The sequence below is a fragment of the Phoca vitulina genome, unplaced genomic scaffold (assembly GCF_004348235.1).
Source record: "Phoca vitulina isolate PV1807 unplaced genomic scaffold, GSC_HSeal_1.0 scaffold8, whole genome shotgun sequence".
Classification (NCBI taxonomy): Eukaryota; Metazoa; Chordata; class Mammalia; order Carnivora; family Phocidae; genus Phoca; species Phoca vitulina.
Genome location: NW_022589711.1, coordinates 63,525,164 through 63,541,139, shown reverse-complemented (window position 1 = coordinate 63,541,139; position 15,976 = coordinate 63,525,164).

Here is a 15,976-nt window from a genome sequence, read left to right as displayed (position 1 = left end):
TAGAGCTTGAAGTCCGGAATTGTAATGCCACCAGCTTTGCTTTTCTTTTTCAACATTTTTCTGGCTATTCGGGGTCTTTTCTGGTTCCATAGAAATTTTAGGATTATTTGTTCCATGTCTTTGAAAAAAGTTGATGGTACTTTGGTAGGGATTGCTTTGAATGTGTAGATTGCTCTAGGTAGCATTGACATCTTCACAATATTTGTTCTTCTAATCCATGAGCATGGAACGTTTTTCCATTTCTTTGTGTCTTCTTCAATTTCTTTCATGAGTATTTTATAGTTTTCTGAGTACAGATTCTTTGCCTCTTTGGTTAGATTTATTTCTAGGTATCTTATGGTTTTGGGTGCAATTGTAAATGGGATCAACTCCTTAATTTCTCTTTCTTCTGTCTTCTTGTTGGTGTATAGGAATGCCACTGATTTCTGTGCACTGATTTTATATCCTGCCACTTTACTGAATTCCTGTATGAGTTCTAGCAGTTTTGGGGTGGAGTCTTTTGGCTTTTCCACATAAAGTATCCTATCATCTGCAAAGAGTGAGAGTTTGACTTCTTCTTTGCTGATTCGGATGCATTTTATTCCTTTTTGTAGTCTGATTGCTGAAGCTAGGACTTCTAATACTATATTGAATAGCAGTGGTGATAGTGGACATCCCTGCCGTATTCCTGACCTTAGGGGGAAAGCTCTCAGTTTGTCCCCATTGAGAATGATATTAGCTGTGGGTTTTTCATAGATATCTTTTATAACATTAAGGTATGTACCCTCTATCCCTACACTGTGACGAGTTTTAATCAAGAGAGGATGCTGTACTTTGTCAAATGCTTTTTCTGCATCTATTGAGAGGATCATATGGTCCTTGTTCTTTCTTTTATTAATGTATTGTATCACATTGATTGATTTGCGGATGTTGAACCAACCTTGCACCCAGGGATAAATCCCACTTGGTCATGGTGAATAATCCTTTTACTGTACTGTTGGATCCTATTGGCTAGTATTTTGGTGAGAATTTTTGCATCCATGTTCATCAAGGATATTGGTCTGTAATTCTCCTTTTTGATGGGGTCTTTGTCTCATTTTGGGATCAAGGTAATGCTGGCCTCATAAAATGAGTTTGGAAGTTTTCCTTCCATTTCTATTTTTTGGAACAGTTTCAGAAGAATAGGTATTAATTCTTCTTTAAATGTTTGGTAGAATTCCCCTGGGAAGCCATCTGGCCCTCGGCTCTTGTTTGTTGGGAGATTGTGGATTACTGCTTCAATTTCCTTAGTGGTTATAGGTCTGTTCAGGTTTTCTATTTCTTCCTGGTTCAGTTTTGGTAGTTGATACATCTCTAGGAATGCATCCATTTCTTCAGGGTTATCTAATTTGCTGGCATAGAGTTGCTCATAATATGTTCTTATAATTGTTTGTATTTCTTTGGTGTTGGTTGTGATCTCTCCTCTTTCATTCATGATTTTATTTATTTGGGTCCTTTCTCTTTTCTTTTTGATAAGTCTGGCCAGGGGTTTATCAATCTTGTTAATTCTTTCAAAGAACCAGCTCCTAGTTTTGTTGATCTGTTCTACTGTTCTTTTGGTTTCTATTTCATTGATTTCTGCTCTCATCTTTATTATTTCTCTTCTTCTGCTGGGTTTAGACTTTATTTGCTGTTCTTTCTCCAAGTCCTTTAGGTGTAAGGTTAGGTTGTGTATTTGAAACCTTTCTTGTTTCTTGAGAAAGGCTTGTATTGCTATATACTTTCCTCTTAGGACTGACTTTGCTGAATCCCAAAGATTTTGAACAGTTGTGTTTTCATTTTCATTGGTTTCCATGAATTTTTTTAATTCTTCTTTAATTTCCTGGTTGACCCATTCATTCCTTAGTAGGATGCTCTTTAGCCTCCATGTATTTGAGTTCTTTCTGACTTTCCTCTTGTGATTGAGTTCTAGTTTCAAAACATTGTGGTCCAAAAATATCAGGGAATGATCCCAATCTTTTGGTACCAGTTGAGACTTGATTTGTGACCTAGGATGTGATCTATTCTGGAGAATGTTCCATGGGCACTAGAGAAGAATGTGTATTCTGTTGCTTTGGGATGGAATGTTCTGAATATATCTGTGAAGTCCGTTTGGTCCAGTGTGTCATTTAAAGCCTTTATTTCTTTGTTGATCTTTTGCTTAGATGATCTGTCCATTTCAGTGAGGGGGATGTTATAGTCCCCCACTATTATTGTATTGTTGTCAATGTGTTTCTTTGCTTTTGTTATTAATTGGCTTATATAATTGGCTGCTCCCATGTTAGGGGCATAGATATTTACAGTTGTTAGATCTTCTTGTTGGATAGACCCTTTAAGTATGATATAATGTCCTTCCTCATCTCTTATTATAGTCTTTGGCTTAAAATCTAATTTGTCTGATATAAGGATTGCCACCCCAGCTTTCTTTTGGTGTCCATTAGCATGGTAAATGGTTTTCCACCCCCTCACTTTCAATCTGAGGGTGTCTTTGGGTCTAAAATGAGTCTCTTGCAGACAGCATATCGATGGGTCTTGTTTTTTTATCCAATCTGATACCCTGTGTCTTTTGATTGGGGCATTTAGCCCATTTACATTCAGGGTAACTATTTAGAGATATGAATTTAGTGCCATTGTTTGCCTATAAGGTGACTGTTACTGTATATTGTCTGTGTTCCTTTCTGGTCTATGTTAGGCTCCCTCTTTGCTTAGAGGACCCCTTTCAAAATTTCTTGTAGGGCTCGTTTCATGTTTGCAAATTCCTTTAGTTTTTGTTTGTCCTGGAAGCTTTTTATCTCTCCTTTTATTTTCAATGACAGCCTAGCTGGATATAGTATTCTTGGCTGCATATTTTTCTCATTTAGTGCCCTGACTATATCCTGCCAGTCCTTTCTGGCCTGCCAGGTCTCTCTGGGTTGGTCTGTTGCCAGTCTAATGTTTCTACCATTGTAGTTACAGATCTCTCCTCCCGAGCTGCTTTCAGTATTTTCTCTTTGTCTCTGAGACTCGTAAGTTTTACTATTAGATGTCGGGGTGTTGACCTATTTTTATTGATTTTGAGGGGGGTTCTCTGTGCCTCCTGGATTTTGATGCCTGTTTCCTTCCCCAAATTAAGGACGTTCTCTGCTATAATTTGCTCCAATATACCTTCTGCCCCTCTCTCTCTTTCTTCTTCTGGGATCCCAATTATTCTAATATTGTTTCATCTTATGGTATCACTTATCTCCCGAATTCTGCTCTCATGATCCTGTAGTTGTTTATCTCTCTTTTTCTCAGCTTCTTTATTCTCCATCATCTGGTCTTCTATATCACTAATTCTCTCCTCCCTCTGTCTCATTTATCCTAGCAGTTAGAGCCTCCATTTTTTATTGCATCTCATTAATAGCCTTTTTGATTTTGACTTGGTTAGATTTTAGTTCTTTTATTTCTCCAGAAAGGGTTTCTCTAATATCTTCCACGCTTTTTTCAAACCCAGCTAGTATCTTTAAAATCATCATTCTGAACTCTAGTTCCAACATCTTACTAATGTCTGTATTGATTAGGTCCCTGGCAGTCGGTACTGCCTCTTGTTCTTTTTTTGAGGTGATTTTTTCCATCTTGTTATTTTGTCCAGAGGAGAATAGATGAATGAGAGAACAAAATGCTAACAGGGTAACAACGTCCCCAGAAAAATATACACTAAACAAATCAGAAGAGACCTGAAACCGGGGGGAAAGAAAGGGAAAGAAAGAAAAAAGAAAAAAGAAAAAGAAAAAGATAAAAACAAACAAACAAACAAAAAACCAGAATATGATCAAATCTGATTAGGCTAGTGCATAGATCAGTGCCACACACTAGATTTTGGGCATATTTTGGTCTGTTAGAAGAAAGTGCCTCCCAAAATTTTAAAGAAAGAAAAACTTATATAGGTACAAAAGTAAGGGTAAATACGATGAAGGGATGGAATATGACTGTAAAGATGAAAATTATAAAAGATTTTATAAAAGGAATTGATAAGATAAGAAGTTGGTTGAAAAAAGAAAGAATAGGGGCGCCTGGGTGGCTCAGTCGTTAAGCATCTGCCTTCGGCTCAGGTCATGATCCCAGGGTCCTGGGATCGAGCCCCGCATCAGGCTCCCTGCTCAGCGGGAAGCCTGCTTCTCCCTCTCCCACTCCCCCTGCTTGTGTTCCTGCTCTCGCTGTGTCTCTCTGTCAAATAAATAAATAAAATCTTTAAAAGAAAAATAAAAAGAAAGAAGAGAATTTAAAAAAAAAAAAGGAGAGAATGTGGTCAGGCAGGAGACTAGAACAAAGCCATACACTAGAGATTTAGGGTATATTTTGATCTGTTAGAAGAAACTATCTCAAAATTTTAAAAAGAGAACAACTTATATATATATATATATATATATGCCAAAAATAAGGGTATCTACTCTGAACGGATAGAATATGACTCTAAAAATGAAAAATAAAAATGTTTTTTAAAAAAGGGACTGATAAGATGTTGGTTGAAAAAGGGAAAAAGAAAAATTCAAAAAAAAAAGTTAAAAAAAATAACTTTGGAAGACTAAAGAATCATGGTAAAAAAGCCATGGATTCTATGTGCATTATTCCCCTAGCGCTGGAGTTCTGCCGTTCTCATTGATTGGTAAACTTGGTCTTGGCTGGCTGTTCTTGCTGATCTTCTGGGGGAGGGGCCTGTTGCCATGGTTCCCAAATGTCTTTGTGGGAGGCGGAATTGCCCTGCCCTTGCCGGTCCGGGCTAAGTAATCTGCTGGGGTTTGCTCTCAGGAGCTTTTGTTCCCTGCAAGCTTTCCGTACAGCTTTGGAGGAAGAGAGTGAAAATGGCGGCTTCCCAGTCTCTGCCCGGAGGAGCTGAGAACTCGGGGCCCCACTCCTCAGTGCGCCCCCAGAGAAAAGCAGTCAATCACTCCCGTCTCCCCAGTCTCCTGCCGCACTCCGTGCTCACCCGGCCTGTGACCGAGCGTTTCTATCTCTGGCACCCGACTTGGTGTGGAGTCTCCAAACCCAGCAGATCCCTGCAGTGCACTCCCACACCACTCCTCCCGGGGGTGGAAGGGGAGTCTTCCCGGATCTGCTGCTTGTTGGGTCCCTGCTGGAGGAGCAGTAGCCCGACTGTGCTGCGGATCAAGGTTTATGGCAACCCGAGCTGAGAGCCCGCTCCTCGGCTCCGTCTCTGCAGCCGGCTTCCCCGCTCCGATACCTGGGAGCTCTGCCACACTCAGGCACCCCCGGTCTTCCTGTGACCCCGAGGGTCCTGAGACCACACTGTCCCGCGAGGGCTCCACCCCCCGCTTAGCCACTGGAGTGACGTCCCTCAGCGGAGCAGACTTCTAAAAGTTCTGATTTTGTGCTCCGCAGCTCTATCACTTGCCAGAAGCTGCCCATGGAGGTCCCCTCCCCCGCCGTCTATCCTCCCGAATATCGCCTCGGATTCACTTCGCACATCCTACCTTCCAGAAAGTGGTCACTTTTCTGTTCAGAGAGTTGCTGCTATTTTCTTCGATCTCCTGTTGAGTTTGTAGCTGTGAATTCCTGGGACCAGATGAAATTTAGGTCTCCTACTCCTCTGCCATCTTGCTCCTCCCCCCCAACTCAGCAAATTTTTAAAAAGTGAAATCAGGGGCACCTGGGTGGCACAGTCGGTTAAGTGCCGACTCTTGGTTTCGGCTCAGGTCATGATCTCCGGCTTGTGAGATTGAGCCCCGTGTTGAACTCTGCGCTGGGCCTGCTTCAGATTCTCCCTCTGCCCCTCCCGCTTATGTGCACTCTTGCTCTCTATCAAAATAAATAAATCTTTCAAAAAAAAAAAGTGAAATCAGACAGAGTTATTCTTTGACCAAAGTGTTACCAAACTAGAAATCAACAATAGAAAAATAACAAAATCTCCAAACCCTTGGAACTTAATACATTCTTCACTCTTAAATAATCCATGAGTCAAAGAGGAAGTCTCGAGTGAAATATATATATATTAAATATATATATATTAAACTGACCAAAGAATACAAAAACACTAATTCAAAGGAATGTTTATTGTAGCATTATTTACAATAGCCAAATTATGGAAGCAGCCCAAGTGTCCATCAATAGATGAATGGATAAAGATGTGGTATATGTATATATACACAATGAATATTATTCATCCATAAAAAAGAATGAAATCTTGCCATTTTCAATGTCATAGATGGAGCTAGAGAGTATAATGCTAAGCGAAAAGAGTCAGAGAAAGACAAATACCATATGATTTCACTCATATGCTCATATGGGGAATTTAAGAAACAAAACAAATGAGCAAAGGGAAGGAAAGAGAGTGAAACCAAGAAACAAACTCTTAACTATAGAGAACAAATGGGTGAAATAGATGATGGGGATTAAGGAGTGCACTTGCTGTGATGAGCACCAGGTGATGTACGGAAGTGCTGAATCACTATATTGTACACCTGAAACTAATATTACACTGTATATTAACTAACTGGAATTAAAATAAAAACTTTAAAAAATTGACAAACCTCTAACAAGATTGACAAAAATAAAAAAAGAGAAGACACAAGTTACCAATATCAAGAATAAAAATGGGGATATCACTACAGACTCTGCAGTCAGCAAAAGGATAATAAGGGAATATTATGAATGACTCAACACACATAACAAACATTGACAACTAAGACAAGGAAAACCATATCTTCAAAAACACAAACTTTTACAACTCACCTGAGGTATCAATATAGTGCCAGTCTACTCATTTTAATAATCCCAGCAATGGGTTAATTGAAGCATTAAAGCAATGCCTTCTTTTTATTTATTTTCTTATCTTTTTTTTTAAAGATTTTATTTATTTATTTGACACAGAGAGATAGTGAGAGAGAGAGCACAAGCAGGGGAAGCAGCAAAGGGAGAGGGAGAAAAAGACTTCCCAATGAGCAAGGAGTCCAATGCGGGGCTCAATCCCAGGACCCTGGGATCATGACCTGAGCTGAAGGCAGATGCTTAACCGACTGAGCCACCAGATGCCCCTATTTTCTTATCCTTTAAAACAAAACATAAATATTCCCTCTAAACCAGTGTGGGCCTCCCTCCATCAGGTTCACCTTAAGTACGTGTTCAAAATGCAGAATCATGGACTCAAGTCCTGGTCTACTTAATCCATATCATGGAGGGTGGGGCTAAAGAACAAGCACTCGGGGTTCTACTGCACCCTGAAGCTTGAGAACTACAGTCTCCATCCCAAGAAGCCTCCAAGGGCAAAGAGCCCTCTGGTTGTTTTCAGAATGTTGCCTTGTTTTAATTAACTTTCTCACTTTAATTCCAGTATAGTTAACATACAGTGTTATATTAGTTTCAGGTGCATGATATAGCGATTGAATGCATCACCTGGTGCTCATCACGACAAGTGCACTCCTTAATCCCCTTCACATAGTTCACCCAATTCCTCACCCTCCTTCCCCTTGGTAACGATCAATTTGTTCTCTATAATTAAGAGTCTGTTTCTTGGTTTCTCTCTCTTCCCCCTCCCCCTCTCCCCTTCTCTCCCTCTCTTCCTCTCTTCCTCTTCTACTCTCCCTGGCCCCTCTTTCTCTTTCCCTTTGCCCATTTGTTTTGTTTCTTAAATTCCACATACAAGTGAAATCATATGGTATTTGTCTTTCTCTGACTCTTTTCAATTAGCATTATGACTCTCTAGTTCTATCCATGTTGTTACAAATGGTGAGATTTCATGGCTGAATTATATTCCATTGTAGATATATGCCACGTCTTCTTTACCCATTCATCTATTGATGGACACTTGGGCTGCTTCCATAATTTGGCTATTGTAAATAATGCTGCAATAAACACAGGGGATAAACATAGGGGTTCATGTATCCCTTTGAATTAGTGTTTTTGTATTCTTTGGGTAAATACCCAGCAGTGTGATTGCTGGATCATAAGGTAATTCTATTTTTAACTTTTTGAGGAACCTCCATACTGTTTCCCACAGTGGCTTCCCCAGTTTGCATTCCCATCAACAGTGCACAAGGGCTCCTTTTCTCCACATCCTCACCAACAGTTGTTTCTTATGTTTTTTATTTTAGCCATTCTGACAGATGCGAGGTGATATCTCATTGTAGTTTTGATTTGCAGTTCCCTGATGATGATTGATGTTGAGCAACTTTTCACGTGTCTGTTGATGAACATAGATGTGAAAAATCCTCAACAAAATACTAGCAAACCGAATCCAACAACACATTAAAAAAATCATTCCCATGATCAAGTGGGATTTATTCCTTGGATGCAAGCATGGTTCAGTATTCTCAAATCAGTCAATGTGATACCTCACATCCGTAACAGAAAAGATAAAAACCATATGATCATTTCAATAGATGCAGAAAAATCATTTGACAAAGTACAACATCCATTCATGATAAAAACTCTCAACAAAGTAGGTTTAGAGAGAACATACCTCAACATGATAAAGGCCTTATATGAAAAATCCACAGCTAACATCATCCTCAGTGGGGAAAAACTAGCGCTTTTCCCCTAAGGTCAGGAACAAGACAAGGATGTCCATTCTTACCACTTTTATTCAACATAGTACTGCAAGCCCTAGCCACAGTAATCAGACAACATAAAGAAATAAAAGACATCCAAATTGGTAAGGAAGGAGTAAAATTTCTACTATTTGCAAATGACATGATACTCTATATAGAAAACCCTAAAGACTCCATCAAAAAAAATCTGCTAGAACTGATAAATGAATTCAGTAAGGTCACAGGATACAAAACCACCATACAGATGTCAGTTGCATGTCTACGCACTACTAATGGAGCAGCAGAAAGAGAAATTAAGAAAACAATCCTATTTACAATTGCACCAAAAAAGTACCTAGGAATACATCTAACAAAAGACGTGAAAGACCTGTACTCTGAAAACCATAAAACATTGATGAAAGAAATTGACAGTGACACAGAATGTTGCCTTTTATCCCTCATTCTTATCCTCCCTTCTGTTACCATCACATGAGTGAAAGGTAAGTGCCACACTGAAGGGCTTTTAGGCTTCTCAATAAGGCAAGGATGACACAACACCATGACAGACCAAGTGTTTCACAAAAATAAATGTGGAAAAAAAACAGCCATAATGGGGAAATGGGAAAATGCCATTTCCCTCTCCCACATTTTCTTTTCCATTACTTTACCCACATATGCATCCACACACTGGTTTGTTCACTTCGGCTTAAGCTCTAGGTTAAATTGGTAAAATGTCGTAAGTTTGAGTATTACATCCCCAAATCAGGCACACTATCCTACCATGGCTCCACACAACTATATTCCTGCCTGTGTAAATCGGTTGTGTGTCCCCACAGGATGGTGATCCGATGGTGGCAAGATTCCCACAGACACCAAGGATATTAAGTTTCTTTAATGGCGGAGGATATGAAAACCTCAAAGGGGGTTGTATAAAGCTGGCAATAGTACAAATAGAAGCAAAACTTTCCAGGTCTCCACCACATTCCACAGGGAGATGCACTGCTGTGGTTAAACCACCCTCCCGGGGATGAGAATTTGCTAGGTATGGGATGTCTTTTCCATTCTCGTGGAGATCTGATGCCTATCTGTTCTGGAAACCACCCAGCCTATGCCTGACTACAAAATACCACCAAATCCTTCCTAGGTGTTCACAGCAATGCTGGGAAAAGCAAAGGTCCTTTCTCCAGAAGCATGCTCCTCCTGGACTGAGGCTTCTGAACAGTGTGAGGTGCATTCCTGTAACTATCATTTCCAAAACATACCAGAGCCTCAAGTACTGTGCTTTCTGGAAGTGCCACAGGGAACACCAATAAAAGAGGAATGATGCCATTTGGTAAAAGTAGTTTAGTTGCCAAATACTTGGCAATGCGCTAAGAGGCAGGTAAAGTATTACTGGTGGTTCAGGATCTTTTGCAAAATAAGACAAAGGCCAATTTACTCTTCCTGCTTCTTTTTTTTTTTTTTTTCTGCCTAGTCAAATTCAAACAGGGTCACCGCCTCCTACGGTCACATTAGCTGGCCTTGTCTCCTGTTTCACTGAGAAAATGTAGGCCAACAGACATAAACCACCTCGGCTCTCTTTTCCCCATGTATTTATTTTCTACGTTAGCTTCCCTTAAGAAGTGATAAGACATAGTGGTCAAGAGCATGAACTCTGAAACCAAACTACCTGGCATCCTGACTACCCATCAGCTGTGTGATCTTGGGCAGTTACTCAACCTTTCTGTGCCTCTGTTTCCTAATCTGAAAAATGGGGACAATAATTACACACATACATAGCTCAGAAAGTCCTTGGAAGAGAGGCTAACATTGACTAAATATTTTGAAAGCACTTGGAACAGAGGTTGGCACAGAGTAGGTATATGTCAGTGTTTGCCATCGCTGTTCCAGTCCCGGAGAATGAAGGATCCTTCTTCTTTGGAGGTAGGCTGCGCCCCTGATGCCATTCTCTTCTCCAACAAGAGCTGCCCCATGAGCGTCTTCTTCCCGTTTGCAGATCTCTCCCTCTCCTTTAGCAACCTCTCCTTAGCCTTTAAAAGATGCTTGTAGTGGACGAGTTAGAGAAGGGTCCACAGAGGAAGTTAAACTGAAGCTGGCCTTGAAGATCAAGTAGGAATCTGCTTCATGAAAAGGAGGGTAGCAGGAAATTTGAGGGGGGGCGGGCAGCAAGAGTGGGCCTCCCACAGAGGAAACCGCGCCAGCCACGAGCCTTGCTACTGCATGCAGTGCTTGAGGAGTTAGCTGCTCAGGGCAGTCATGGTGTTGAACACAGGGGATGGGTTCCTCGAGGGGTCGCTAAGGCAGGGTCGTAGCCACAAGTGCCTCCAGAGCCAGGAAGGTGAACTGAATGCGTCAAGTAAGCTGGGTTAGGAAATTTGGGGATGGAGGAGGTCTTAGCCTCGGTTCCCACCTAAAAGCAGAGCCTGCAATGGGGGCCCAAGTGTGGAGCGTTTATTTTAGGAGGTGTTCCCAAGGAATGAGAGTGAGGAATCAGGAAGAGTGAAACAAGGAGAGGAAGCCAATATTGTTGCGGAAAACAGGCTCTTGTCCACCGGGGACTCTTGAAGAGCTATGTAGAATTACTAATATAGAACACACCTCCGCATTCCCCACCTGAGACGTAAAAGTGGGGCGCACCGATCAACTAGCTCTTGATCCTTTTTACTCAAAATTTGCCCATAGGGCATTAACACTTTCACACTTACAGGCACCTGTACCACAAAGATTAGTGACCTCCTTCCTGCCTCCCAGCTCACAGCAGAAGGGAAGTTGTAAAGCAGCCTCTTATTTAACCATGTGCTATTCTAGCTGTGAATTTGTTCACCCAGGATACAGCTTAAAAACCTACTCTAGACAGAGATGCCTGGGTGGCTCAGTTGGTTAAGCGTATGCCTTCGGCTCAGGTCATGATCCCAGGGTCCTGCGTTAAGCTCCCTGCTCCCTGGGCAGTCTGCTTCTCGCTCTGCCCCTCCGCCTGCTCATTCTCTCTCTCTCAAATAAATAAAATCCTTTAAAAAAATTAAAAACATTTAAAAAAGTTTTTTTAAACATACTCCAGAGAATTAAGACAACCAATGTTGAAGAGTTCATTGTTGTGGCAGAATTATATTTTAAAAGACATGTCTTGTTTTAGATGGACAAAACTGTAGGGCCACAGCCTTTCCTGGGGATGAGAGATGTGCCTCTATTTTTGCTTCCAAACTCCCTTGTTCTCTAGCGCCAGAGGCTCACTTCACCAGCAGCCTGGGAGATTTTCATTTGCTGAGCATGAGACTGTTCTTCCTCTGCTCCCTTCTTCCACCTCTGCAGGAGTGATGAATTTAGTTTCCTAGGAATACTCTTTGATTGCTGACAGGATAGCACCCAGCCAATGGGTTTGTGTTTCCAGCAGGGGCCATAGGAAATAGTCATTGTGTTCTGCAGTTGAGCATTCCACCAACATACCCTCCTGCCAAGTCCCTCTTAGTGGACCAAAGAACGGGAATGAGCGGCTTCATATTTCTTTGCATGTGATCACCATTTTATCACTTGGTAGCTGGCAAGCAAAACAGGATTTCGTCTCTGGGCTCAAGGACTTTGCAAAGTCACTATCAGGAAAACTGGGGCCTGTGCCGGATTTTAGGACAGATCTGCATGCTCCCTCCTAACTGCCCTATTGCAGGTGGTCGCCACTTGGGAATTTATGGGCTGATGGGCCAAAGAACAATAGTGAAGCATGTGAAGAAGGGGCACATTTCCAAATAAAATCTCATCATAACATCATTTGGCTTTAAAACTTTCACTGGTGAGCCAGTGCCAAAAATTTTACTTCTATTACAGAATTAAATCAAAGCCTCTTAAAGCAGAGGCCACAAAGCAGCACGGAGTTTGTCTTGCAGATATGTTTTGTTTGGCCCCAACGTGTTTTAGAGGAAAGAGAATTACCAAAAGACCAAGGTCAAGAGACTTAACATAAAAATTTGGATTTCTGCCCATCTTGGCCAGCATTATTGTATAAGGTTAAATAAGATGCACTATAATAAATATTACAAGTAGAGGGCATAGAAATTCTTCTCCATAAAGTGTGAAACAATATATTTAGAAATACACAGAAAAAGGCTTGGAAGGATAAGCATTATGCTAATAATACCAGTTACCTCTAGGAAGGAAAAAGTGGGATTGGGAAAATGGGGAGTTTAAGGAGTATTTCCCCTTTACAAAAGTGTTGAATATTAGACAGCGAAAATGTATGTATGTCTCCTTATGTGCTTGAACATGAATTTGAGTAATGGAAAAAAAGAATTTCCTGTCTCCGAGAAAGTTCCTTCAGGTCACATAAATATACTCTGAAATCCAGTTGTGACTCAAGAACTCTGTTGTACAACTATTCACAAAAATGCAGAGTGATGGGATAGATGAATAATTAGCCCCAAGCCTCCCCAGGAGTTTTCCCAGTTTTGACTACAATGATACACTGTTGGGGAGAAAAGCTCACACCACTAAACAACAAAGTGCTGAGTTATCTTCCTTCTGGAAGCAGGAGCTCTGTGTGCTCCCTGACCATGCCCTGTGGGATGAGCGGAGGGCAGCTTCGCTCTGCAGGTGTCCCAGGCTGGGAGGTTGAGTCACGGGTGCCGCAGGGCCTCTCTGGGCACAGAGCAGAGGGATTCACCATCCTGGAGTGCGTTCTTCCTCCTTCTTAACAGGTTCTTCTGACTTTCTGATAAACTGCACTATCCCACGCAAAATTTCAAGGTTTTCTAAAGTGGAAAGGAAATTTTCCAACAAATATTAAGAGAAATAGTATTAAGAAAGTGCTTTCTAGGAGATTATCTGATACATAGTTAGTGCCTTCCAAGTGTTTGTTAAGTAAATTAGACTCTGTTGACTAAAAACGAATTGTACTTAAAATAGGATGAAGCATTTGCTCGAGTGTTTTGATAATTTCCTGGATTAAAGTTCCATTATAGTCTCTACCTGCCTGACATAGGCCATTATGGGTAAAACTCTCCTTTCTGGAGTGGCATCCCAGCAAAAGCCAAGCGACACGTACAATGCAGTCACAGTTCTATTGGTCCAAGCAGTCATTCTAAATCTTCGCTACATATTAGAATCATCTAAGGAGCTTTTAAAAATCCCTGGAGACCTGGGCACACCCTAGAGCAATTAAGTCAGAACCTCTGGGGATATGACCCAGGCATAAGGCTGTTTTTGCTTTTTTTTTTTTTTTAACTTCCCAGATGATTCCAATGTGCCACTAAGTTTGAGACCAACTGCTCAAACTTCAATATGCCTATGAGCACCTTACATAAAGGAAGATCTTACTAAAGATAAGGTCTAATTCAGTAGGTGTGGAGTGGGGCCTGGGATGTTGTATCTCTAATGAGCTCCAAGGTGATGTAGCAAGGATCTGGTTTCTAGAGCCTTTCACACAGATGCCTATGAAGATATGTAAAAAACTTGCATTCACTGCAGTATTGCTTGTAATAAGGAAATATTTAAAGCCACCTAAATGTCCATCAACAGGACGATGAATTAATTGTGGTATATGCAGACAATGGAACACTATATAGCATTTAAAATGGATAAATTATGGCTATCATCATAGATAAATCTCAAAATGTTGAGAAAAAAACACAAAGGCATTTGCACATTGTGATGCCATTTACATTAGTTTTGAAAGCATAAACAACACTATGGATTGTTTATGGATACATATGGTATTAATATAATAATATACATGAAAATAATAAATACCAGATTCAAGACTGTGTTTTATCTGGGGAGGGAGAAAGATTAGAACTGGGGAGAGGTACACAGCGGGCTTCAGCTGATACCATGTTTTATTTCTCCTAAAAATAACACATACAGCAAAATGCTAGGATTTGATGGTGCTGGAGAGTTTGGTGATGAGCACCTGAGTGTCTATTTCATTATCTTCTATACTTTGCATCTTTGAAATAATTGCTAAATTTTTAAAAGTTTTTAATTTATGTATACTTGTGTTCAGAGCAACATTATCCACAATAGCCAAAAGGTGAAGCAGCCCAAATGTCCATCAACAGATGAATGAATAAACAAAATGTGGTATGTACACACACTGGAATATTACTCAGCCTTAAAAGGAAGAAAATTTTGACATATGCTACCATATGAACCTTGGAGATATTATGCTAAATAAAATAAACCAGCCACAAGACAACAAATACTGTACGATCCCACTTGGATGAGGTACCTAGAGTAGTTAAACTCATAGAGAGTAGAATGATGGTTGCCATGGGGCTGGAGAGAGGGAGAAATGGGTGCCATTGCTTAATGGATTATGGGGTTTCAGTATGAGAAGATGAGAAAAGTTCTGGAAATGGTTGGTGGTGACAATGCCCAACAGTATGAATGTACTTAATGCCACTGAACTGCAGACTTGAAAATGGTTAAAATGATAAAGTTTATATTATGTTCATTTCACCACAATTTTTTAAAGCTTTCAGTTTAAAAAAAAATCAAGGAGGACAATCAAAGAAGGACCAGTAAAAGATATTTTGGAAATCATATGAGGGAATACCATACAGTCAAAAAGAATAAAGTCCACATGTGCTGGTATGGAATGATTGCCCAGGCACACTGGTCACTAGAAATTAAAGTGTGTATGCAATGCCACCTTCCATATTGCATAGAATATCTCTCGAAAATACCTAAGAAACTGGTAACTGCCATCATTTCTGGGGAGGAAAACATGGGAGCGTGAGTTCAGAGGTAAGCTCTGGACCTAACTATTCAAAAAAACGCAACCAATTTTTAAAGATCAATTCTCTAAGTCATCATTCTCCGAGAGGGATGAAAAGAAATAACTGAAATTCACACTTAATACCCCAATTTGGAATAACTGAAGAGTTAAGTGGTATGTCCAGGAGCACACGGGTGACAGAATAGGCCCAAAGTTATCCTAGTGCACACTATTTCTAAATGTTCAAAATATTTTACAAAAGACTTAAAAATATGTCTACTTCTATATTGCCAACTTATTGAAACAGAAAACATTGTTTTCCCCAAAATGAATTATGTTTGGGAAAACTTTTTGTATTTTTCATTTTGTAGTTTAGTTTTTATATTGTCAGCATCATTTCCACATATATGGTAACATTTGCCCCATACGTAATTTTTTATTTTTAACAATCTCCTTTGATAAGAGATTTTTCTAGTCCTTTGCTTCCAATTTGAGGCTTTCGTTGACAATTATTCCTATTTAGTTTCCATGTTTGCTGTTCACATGCCCAAAAGTGCATGGATAATGGATTCTTTTAAAGCAAAATAGACATTTTTAAAAATCAAAAAAATCGGGGCGCCTGGGTGGCTCAGTCGTTGAGCGTCTGCCTTCGGCTCAGGTCATGATCCCAGAGTCCTGGGATTGAGCCCCGCGTTGGGCTCTCTGCTTGGCGGAGAGCCTGCTTCTCCCTCTGCCTGCCACTCTGCCTATCTGTGCTATCTCTCTGTCAAATAAA